Source organism: Leptonychotes weddellii, chromosome 12 (genome assembly GCF_054177405.1).
Source record: "Leptonychotes weddellii isolate Sample4059 chromosome 12, ASM5417740v2, whole genome shotgun sequence".
NCBI classification, from domain to species: domain Eukaryota; kingdom Metazoa; phylum Chordata; class Mammalia; order Carnivora; family Phocidae; genus Leptonychotes; species Leptonychotes weddellii.
The window spans coordinates 62,907,431-62,917,291 of NC_138380.1; positions in this window are offsets into that span (position 1 = coordinate 62,907,431).

Here is a 9,861-nt window from a genome sequence, read left to right on the forward strand (position 1 = left end):
AATTGTAAAGAACTCCTACAACTTCACAACAACAACAAAACCAAACAGCACAATTCAAGGTGGTACAGGGGCTTGAACAGACATTTCTCCAAAGAGATACTAATGTCCAGTAAACATATGAAAAGATGCAAATGCATCATCAATATTTTAAAGTATTTAATATTATATTTTTATATTATAAAATATTTAATTTCTTATGTTAATTGACCTGAGAAGAAAAATGAGATGATCATCTTCATAGAAGCTGAAAAGTCATTTGACAAAATTTTCAACTTTAATTTTGACCCCCAAATACTCTAAATATATATTTGATTGCTACTTTCTTCATATGACTTATCCAGTCAGCCTTGTGGAACACTACAGGCCCTCTGACTAAATCAGGAATATCTTACTTGATATTGAAGGCTCATGACAAGACAACATAAAGACAACAAGAAACAAACGTCAGAATAAGATAATATAAAAGCATTAGAGGCAGAAAAAAATAAAAGGGGGAGGTCAAACTATCAATATTTAAAGATGATATGATTGTATATCTGAAACCTTAAAGAATCAACTGAACGAACTATTACAAATGAGTATTATTCATATACAATTTTATTACTCATATACAAATGAGTAATAAAAAATTCCCTGGGGCACCTGGGTGGCTCAGTCCGTTAAGCATCTGACTTGGGTCATGGTCTCAGGATCCCGGGATCAAGCCCCGAATCAGTCTCCTTGCTCAGCGGGGAGCCTGCTTCTCTCCCTCTCCCTTTGCCTGCCTCTCCCCCTGCTTGTGCTCTCTCTCTCAAATAAATAAATAAAGTCTTTTTAAAAAATTCCCTAAGATAGAGGGGATGTAGATTTAATATAGAGACATCTTCATATACAAACAATTACTAGTGAGAAGCTACAATGAGAGAAAAGACCCCACTTAGAGCAGCCATCAAAAAGAGAAAACATCCAAGAATGAACTTAATTGGAAGAGAACAAGTCTTATCTGAATAGAAACTTGAATGTGCCCCTGACTGATGTAAAAGACAACTTATGCAAATGGAAAGGCACATAATAGTTTTGGACCAAAGCTATAACCAAAATTTATCCTAAATTACTTTATGAAGTGAATGTGATTCTAATATAGATACTAACAGGTTTTTTGGAAACAGACAAGCTGATTCTAAATTTCATTTGGAAAAACAGATAAACAAGAATAGCTAAAAAAATCTCCGATTAAAAAAAGAGCAATAGGGTACTTTCACTAGACATAAAGCCATATTATAACATTTTATGACATAATATAACATACGATAAAACCTCTATGATTAAAACTGTGTGAGGCTGCTACATGCAGAGCTATTGATTCAGAATAAAAAAATACATAAATTGTCCCATACAAATGAATAAATTTAGTATGTTTTATAGATAGCATGTAATGTCAGTGATGGAAAAAGATGGACTCTTTAACAAGTAGTATTAGCAATAGGTAGTCATCTGAAACAAAATTAAGTTGGATCCCTACCGCACATCATAAGGTATAGAAAAAACCACAAGTGATTTCCTTTATCACTTTGGAGTGAGGAAATCTCTAACTATTCAAAAACTATTCAAAACTCAGAAGTCCTAAAGGAAAAGCTTGACAAAATCTCTCAGATATTGAAAAAAACTTCTACAAAGCAAAAACACCATAAACAAAGCAAAAGACAGCCTGAGAAAAAGTATTTGTATCTTATATTATTGACACAGGACTCACCTCCCAAACGTACAAAGAATTCTTCAGAGTCGACAAGAAAACAACCAACCATAGATAAATGGGCAGACAGTATAAGCAGAGTGTTCCCAGAAATGGAAATATTCATTGCTTTTAAATATATGACAAGATGCAAGTTGATATAGTGCTGAGGGTGCGGGACTGTAGGAGACAAGCACTAATGCATTGCTGGTCAGGGGTATAAATTGCTGGGGTCCCTAAGGATGGCAATCTTGCTGTAAATACCAAATTAAAAATGCATATACCCTTTGACCCAGTAACCCCACATCTGGAAACTCTGTGGAAAATGACACATAAATAAATACTGTAGTATTATTTGAAATAGTAATTGGTTAGAACTGATTAATAAGGGAGTGATGGATCAACACAGGAATCAGTGAGGGGGGACGGTGGGACACTGATGTCATATAACACTATGGTAACAAAGAACGGGGGAAACTGTGCATTGATAGGGAAATATCTCCAAGGAATATTACGAGGTGGGAAGAAAGTACAGAAACCTGAATCGTATCGTGTCCTTTATGTTAAAGAGAGCAAAAATAGGAATATATATTCCCATTTCTTTGTACTATGTAAAGGAACTTTGTAAGACTCAGAAAAAGCTAGAAAGTACGAGCCACAAGAGGGGGTCCCGAGAATTAGGGAGATGAGCGACTGTGGAGGAAAAGTACAAGTTTTCACTCTCTGCCTTTAGTATTTTTTGACTTTTGAATCATCTAAATTTATTTCCTATTCAAAAATAAACACAAAAAGAATGGCGGGGAAGGCAGTTGACCTTGATAGAGGAAACTAGAGGACACGGGCGGGCACCAGTATACATTCCTATTTCTGTTATCTCCACATATCTTCCCTGGTATTTTAAAGATGACCAGAATGCTGAGAGAGATGTTTGCCAACCCTCTGATGTCTTCTTTCTGATCTCCCCTTATAACTCCATTGGTATTTTCAAGGCTAGCACCTTGCCAGAAAAGAAGTGTGCACATGCTTCATGCGGGAAGTGATGGACCATGGCGGTTTGTGTTCCAATAATACGCCTGCTCTTTTTACATGTCCCCGATCAGATAACATTAGAAGTCTGAGGAGGTAATTAAAGATAACCACTGGAATGGTGGACGCGGGGGCTAAAAGATTTAGATCAGCTGAAAACAAAAACTGGACGATTGCAGCATGTTAGAAAAAAGAAAAATAAATCACAACCATAAATAGAGTAACAAAATAAGATAAAATGGGATGGGCGGAGTAAGACTGAAAATTACAGTTAGCAGGAAAAAATAAGAAAATGTCAACCTCCCTCTGGCAATATCTGGACTGCAGCTATTTTGTTTGTTTGCAAGTACAAACTTAAACACGAGCTGACAGGGAACTAGGGTAAGGGAAACATTTTCTCTACATATCGAAAACCGGAAGAACCATCAGAGTGGGCAGTAATGAACTGGTAAGATGCTCCTCAGGAAAAAAACTTGGAAATGGCTCTTAATCACAGACAGATGGACTATTGAGGACCCAAATTTCTGCTCCATATAGCACAGACTCAATAATTTTGTTCCCTAAAATGTTTTAAGGAAGGCATAACCAAAAGCCTACTGCTCACATAAAAAAAAAAAAAAGGAAAAACGCAATAAAGCTCCCATAGAATGACCAGCTTTGAGCAGTGCTGCTTCCTTTGAGCAGAGCATGTACCCTCCAAGTTAAACTGTTTATGTAATGTAGTCCAAAGTAATGGAATGAAGTGATGCACTATATGGAATCGTAAACTATAAACTAGCCATAAGTTAGAGAAAATCTTGCTTTAAAAAAATTGTCAGACTTCTTTATAGAAGGATATTAAAAGTAGGTCTATTAGTTTTCTAAATACCTTTTTCAATTTGTCATTTAATTTATTAATTGCATTTCTTTTGACCAAGAGAAATATTTTTTTATAATGAGTATTACGATCGTATGCATTTTGCTTTCCTCTTTTATTTATATGTTTAAACTATCTTCTCTGTATCAGAGATCAGATAAAAATGAAATTGTATTTTCCTCTCTTTTCCTTGCTTATTTAAAATTCTATGTTTACCAAATTATGAATTCTCATACATATATATATGTATATATATATAAATGACTCTATTCCCATTTTTTTCTTTTGGTCTCTTGATGTAGCACATGAATTTAATTGTAAATTTCTGGGTTTCTTTTACTATTATTATTATTATTATTACTATTATTATTATTATTGAATGCAAATACTTCCCTCGTCATTCTTTGCGCTGGCGGTGGAGGTGAGCTGCTCAGATCTCACTTCAGAAAAATCGATTGTGAGGTCCAGCCTACAAGAAAAAGAGTCACCATTTTGGAAGGGGCAAACGCTTCTCATCAGCAACAGGAGGTAGGGCTGCTTTTACACAGTGACAGATGGAAAGAATGTGGGCGGAACTGAGGTGATCCACGTAGATTCTGCTCCCTACTCCCTCGTCCTCCTGGGACTGTGAATGAACAAGCGCATCACTCTCAGCCTAATGAGCGTGATTACCAAGAGCTCAGAGACCCTTCCAGAAAGAGAGACTGGATCACAAGCCACCAAGAGCTGCCAGCTAAGGGCAAGAGGGATTTAGAATTGACGGTGGAGGAGGGAGATGGGACCACCGGTTGTGTCCAGGAGGCTCACTGCACAGACAGGGACCGCAACTTGTCTTACTGACCTCTCTGTTTAAAACTTACCTTCAGAAAAAGCGGCTCATGAAAATCATGGAGGACAAATTCCCCGAAGACGTGTGGATGCGGATTTGTGCCCAACATCAGGGGTGAGCGGTGGCGGGTGCGACGGTGCCCTGTTCCCGTCTCCCCTCAAGAGAAGCTGACTGAAGAGGGTAGGAGACAGTCTGCACAGACCGCACTGTTGGGTCCGCCTGGCCATTGAGGTCGAGGTCTCAAGCGCCCGGCGCTGCTCCCAGCCAACAATGAGCGGGGGTCCTAGACCAGGCTATTCCGCTCGGACGCGGGCCTCCTCTGAATGCACTTTGCTCGGGGGCATCTCACGGCCTGGCTGAGACTTTGTCAGAGTTTCGCACAAGCAGAAGATCCTCTGACTCAAATTTCCATCCTTATCTCTCTCCTTTCATCATGGTTGGAGGCAAAGAGAGCAATCAGAACGACCAGTAAATTTTGAGCTTGAACATTTTTATGTAAAAAAAAAAAATTATGGTCAGTCAAAATAGAAGACAAATGGCAACTGGGCGAAGTATCTGCAGCGTTAGACAAGGGGTTATCACTTTATTTTACAAAGAGTCCCCGAAGATTACCAAGAAAGGGAGAAGCCTTTAAGTTATATATGGATAAAAGAAATAAGTGGACAATTTTTCTTTTATTAAGAACAAAATTGAAAACTGCAAATAACAAATTATGGCCTGATTCTCCTGTTGGCCCAACCAAAAAAATCACCTTCCCTCAAAGAATTCCTTAGCTGTGTATGACAGAGTTTCTCAGAGCCGAAACACTACCGCCTCGGAGAGGCCTGTTCTGACTTTTGCAGGGACGTCGCCTCTGTAGCATTGCCTCCTTTTAGGAAACAGGGAAAAGGGGGTAAGGGAGGAGGTGGTGTAATTTCCTTTTTTCCCCCACAACATCGATATGTTGGTTTTATGTTTGCTTCTTGCTTACAAATGTAGCATTCAATATATGCTGTTTTGCACCTTCTTAATTTGTTTGTTTGTTTGTTTGAGTATCGTCGATACACAAGGTTACATTAGTTTCAGGATAACCTCCTATCTTGAGTGGTCTACCTCACACCTTCTCCGTGTTGCATGCTCCTCCTTGCCACTCTCTTTTCTGCTAGAGTGACTGCTCCCTTTGTCATAGATCACAGACTGAGGATTCATGGGTTGAGCCCCCTATAGGTAACACTGTTATTTCCCCAAGCACTCTATAAGGTGAGGTTACCTTTATTCTCCTTCTGAGCACCATCCTATGTGACGGTGTCTCAAATTTTTCTGAACGGCCAGGAAGACGAACGCCACAATGAAGAGAGGAATTTTCTCGAATCTTCCAACACCCTCTGGGATACAGGGCAAAGGGGGCAGCTGAGACCATATTCTAGTGGGGGAAAGAGCCTCTGAGTCAAGGTCTAATGTATAAAGCCCCTCGCTGGGGCCGGATGTTCTCAGAGCAGGCTCATGATGACAGGTGATAAGAAGAAAGTGTCCACAGAAGTTGTCACTGCCCTGTGCTTAGAACGAATGTGTACCAACATCTCAAGTCTGTGGCCTGGCATCTGGTCCTCAGAGCAGTTAACCTCCAAAACAGAAACAAAATTGGTAGTTAGGGAAGGAACCAGCACAGATACCACTAGAATTTTTGGTAATCTTAAAAAAAAAAAAAAAAAAAGAGGAAAGAGCATTGGCTGAGGAGAAACAATGTGGAGGGAATAGGAGGAGGAGCCCTGTTTTTAGGAAGAGGTGCAGAGAACTGTGAGCATTTGCTGTTGGGATATGTGATGAGCTGTTCTGGGTGCCCTATTGCTCCTCCAGCAGGTGTGGTCTGAAGAAGCACTTAGACCATCACACTGTCTTGTTCCAAAAAGGACGTAAGAAGGCTTACTGGGCTGGGTAAAATATAGTCAGATAACTTCGTTTGAAGTAGATGAGAAGGAAAAAGGGGACATGAAGTAGGCTAATAAAAATAATGAAGCCCAAAGTGCCCTGGTTTTGGGGATGAAGCACAAATTTAGCTCTAGCTTTTTATCAGCAAATGTGAAACGCCAACTCACAGCGTCCATAAGATAGTAGCAGATGAACTGTTCAGGAGAAGCACAAATATTCCAGTACTAGGGCAGAATGAAATAACTCTTGAGAGTCCACATAAAGAGGCCATTGTGTAACATAATCAACAACATTCTTACAGTTGACACAATGATGAATTTCATATAACTGTTTTGTAGCGTGTCCTGCAAGGCTGACCAACAGCTTCAAACTGAAGAGAGGTTCTAGAATACATAGGGAAAATGTTGTACAGGCAGTCCTTGCTAGGTGCTTGCCTGACTTAACTCTGGGTACATTTTAAAGGATCTGAGGAGGTGATAAAGAGCAAATTCTTTATGTTCCTTTATAAATACTGTGCTTCAAACCCATAGCTGACAGATATTAGGTAGCTGGGAGTTCAATGCTGCGTATCCTATACGTGAAGTTCAGCTGTTCCAGGGATCTAGGAAAAAAGTGGTCTCAATAGGACATTGAACTAGTGTAGGAGCAACATCTTTTGGGGAAATTTAAGTCCAATGATCAGTAGTTTCTGAGGGAATACTATAGAGTGGCCAAGATTCTCTTTAGGAAAGAAACAACACTGAATATGCACTCTCACGCAGACAGATGGGCCACTGCGTTCCAAATTTCTGCTCAATATAACCTGGTCTTAATTATTATTAGTCTGGAAAATGTGTAAAGAAGGTATAACTAAACATAGTGGCCATTAACCCCCATGCCCCAACTTCCAAAAAACATCTATAGAAAGCCTAGCTTTGAGTACTGTGATTTCCTGATGTTCTTCCAAGCTAAATTATTTGAGTAATATATGTCAAGGTAGCTGAATGAAGTGAACTTCTGTACAGAATTAACCAGGAACCAACTGAAATTTGGAAAATAGCTTGTTTTTTCTAAACTTCAGGAACTCTATATATACTCAGGATATTACTTTTTTTGTCAAATACTCATGTTCTAAAATTTTCCAGCTTGTATTTTTTCTATATATGACTTTTGGTATATTGGCTTTAAATTTTTATGTAATGGGATATAGCAATTCTGGTTTTTACCTTTTGCTTTATCCTTAATGGGTCTTTTCTCATCTTGAGATAGTCACTTATTTTATGTCTTTAAACCCATTACTCATCTTAAATGTCTTTTGGTATATAGAGTAAGAACGGGAGTCTACTGTCCTCATACCCATGGTTAAGCAATTGTCTTGGGACTATTTAAAGAATATTTCTACCTTTCCCTTGTAATGTGAAATCAAACTATTACCTTACCCTACTATCACCTGAGGTAAAATCTGTTTCTGTGCTTGCTATTCTGTCCATTAATCTATATATTGTTGCATCTACTATTCCACACTGATAGAGTTATAAGTCAATAATGTGTCTAAATATCCAATTGTCCGAGTCCTACCCTTCTTATTAGTCTATTTAAATTTTTTCTTGGATATTCTTGCCCATGTATTACTTCTTTACAGCTTCCATGTTAAATTTTGTAGTCTCTGAGAAAGGGCTCCAGCTCCATGTCCCTTCTGTGTGTATGTTTTGAAAGTGCTGGGCCCCTCAGACTTGAACTACATATTTTCTATCATTTTTTTTCTCTCCCAGTGATAGTGTGTCCTAAGGTGGAGATGAGATGGAAGGAAGCAAAGAAAAGAAGAGATGGCTTCTTAGTTCTAGTTTGCTGTTTCTATACGGAGATGGCTGTCACTGTTTTTCTCCTGAATTACCTCAGAGAAACACATCTTGCCCCTCCAAACATTATTCATCTTCTGAAACAAACCTCATGTATTCTCACAGAGGAGAATCTATTCCTTTTATTAGCAGGACTTTGACCCGATGACTTGTCAAACAAAACAAAACAACACAACACGGGCGCCTGGGTGGCTCAGTTGGTTAAGCGACTGCCTTCGGCTCAGGTCATGATCCTGGAGTCCCGGGATCGAGTCCCGCATCGGGCTCCCTGCTTGGCGGGGAGTCTGCTTCTCCCTCTGACCCTCCCCCCTCTCATGTGCTCTCTCTCTCAAATAAATAAATAAAATCTTTAAAAAAAAAAACAAAAAAAAAAACAATATAACTGGTTTGGTTATGAAAACGCTATAGTCGGGAGGGGGGAAAGATGGCGGAGGAGTAGGGGATCCTATTTCAACTGGTCCCCAGAATTGAGCTGGATATCTGCCAGACCACTCTGAGCACCCACGAAACCAGCCTGAGATGTAAGAAGATCTGGATCTCTACAAACAGAATATCGCAGGCAGTTGGTTTTGAGGTACGAAGCAGAGAGCCGTGATTCTGTGGGCAGATATCGGAGGATAAACGGCAGCGGGAGGGAGCCTGGCCGTGGGGATCCTACACCGCCAGTGAGCGACAGCCTCGCGTGCTGCGGGGCACAGACTCGCAGACCGGTAGTGTCGGGAAAGGACTTTAGGGCAGCCCCCGGGGTGGAAAACCAGACTGGAGGGGTCCTGCGCACGAGAACCGCAGCCCCCCAGACAGAAACTGGAGCGACGGTCGCGTGCACGCGAAGTGCAGCCTCCGAGGCGGAAACCTGGTGCGCCGGGGTCGCGCCGGTGAACTGCAACCTCCAGGGTGGAAACCCCGAGGGGCGGAGTCCCGCGCACGCGAATTGGGAGCGGCTGGCGGTTTTAGAAGCACAAAGGGCAGAAACGTGCCCCCACCTGGAGGCAGGACTGGGAGCGCTGCGGAGGGGCGCACAACCCAGGACGCTGCAGTTTCTAGCAGCACGGACAGAAACAGAGACAGTGTGGCCTGGAAGAACAGACTGCGGTCTCTCTGCTCTGAGGCAGAGGGTTGGAAACGGTCTCTTCTGCTCTGACTCACGGAAGAGACGCGGAAAGCCGCCAGGGAAAGGTGCCAGAGAACAAAAGTCCCCCAAAATTGATTCCCACTGAGCCCATCCCCCGCCACAGGGCAACTCCGCCCCAACAGGGTTGCCTGAGTAACAGCGGGGCAGGCCCCTCCCGCAGAAGACAGGCTGGGAAAATAGGAGGCCAGCAACCCTAAGGTCCCAAGAAAACAGGTGCATCTTGCTTGGGTTCTGGTCAATAATTTGGACTCTATACATTCCCTCAAACACCCATCAACAGAATGACTAGGAGGAGGAGCCCCCAAAACAGAAAAGACGCAGAGATTATGACTTATGCTGCAGATTTACAAATGGATGCAGACATAACCAAGATGTCGGAGATGGAATTCAGGCTAGCAATTGTGAAGACAATGGCTAGAATGGAGAAATCAATTAATGGCAACATAGAGTCTCTAAGGGCAGAAATAAAAGGTGAATTGGCAGAACTTAAAAATGCTATCAATGAGATCCAATCCAATCTAGATAATCTAACAGCTAGGGTAACTGAGACAGAAGAGAGAA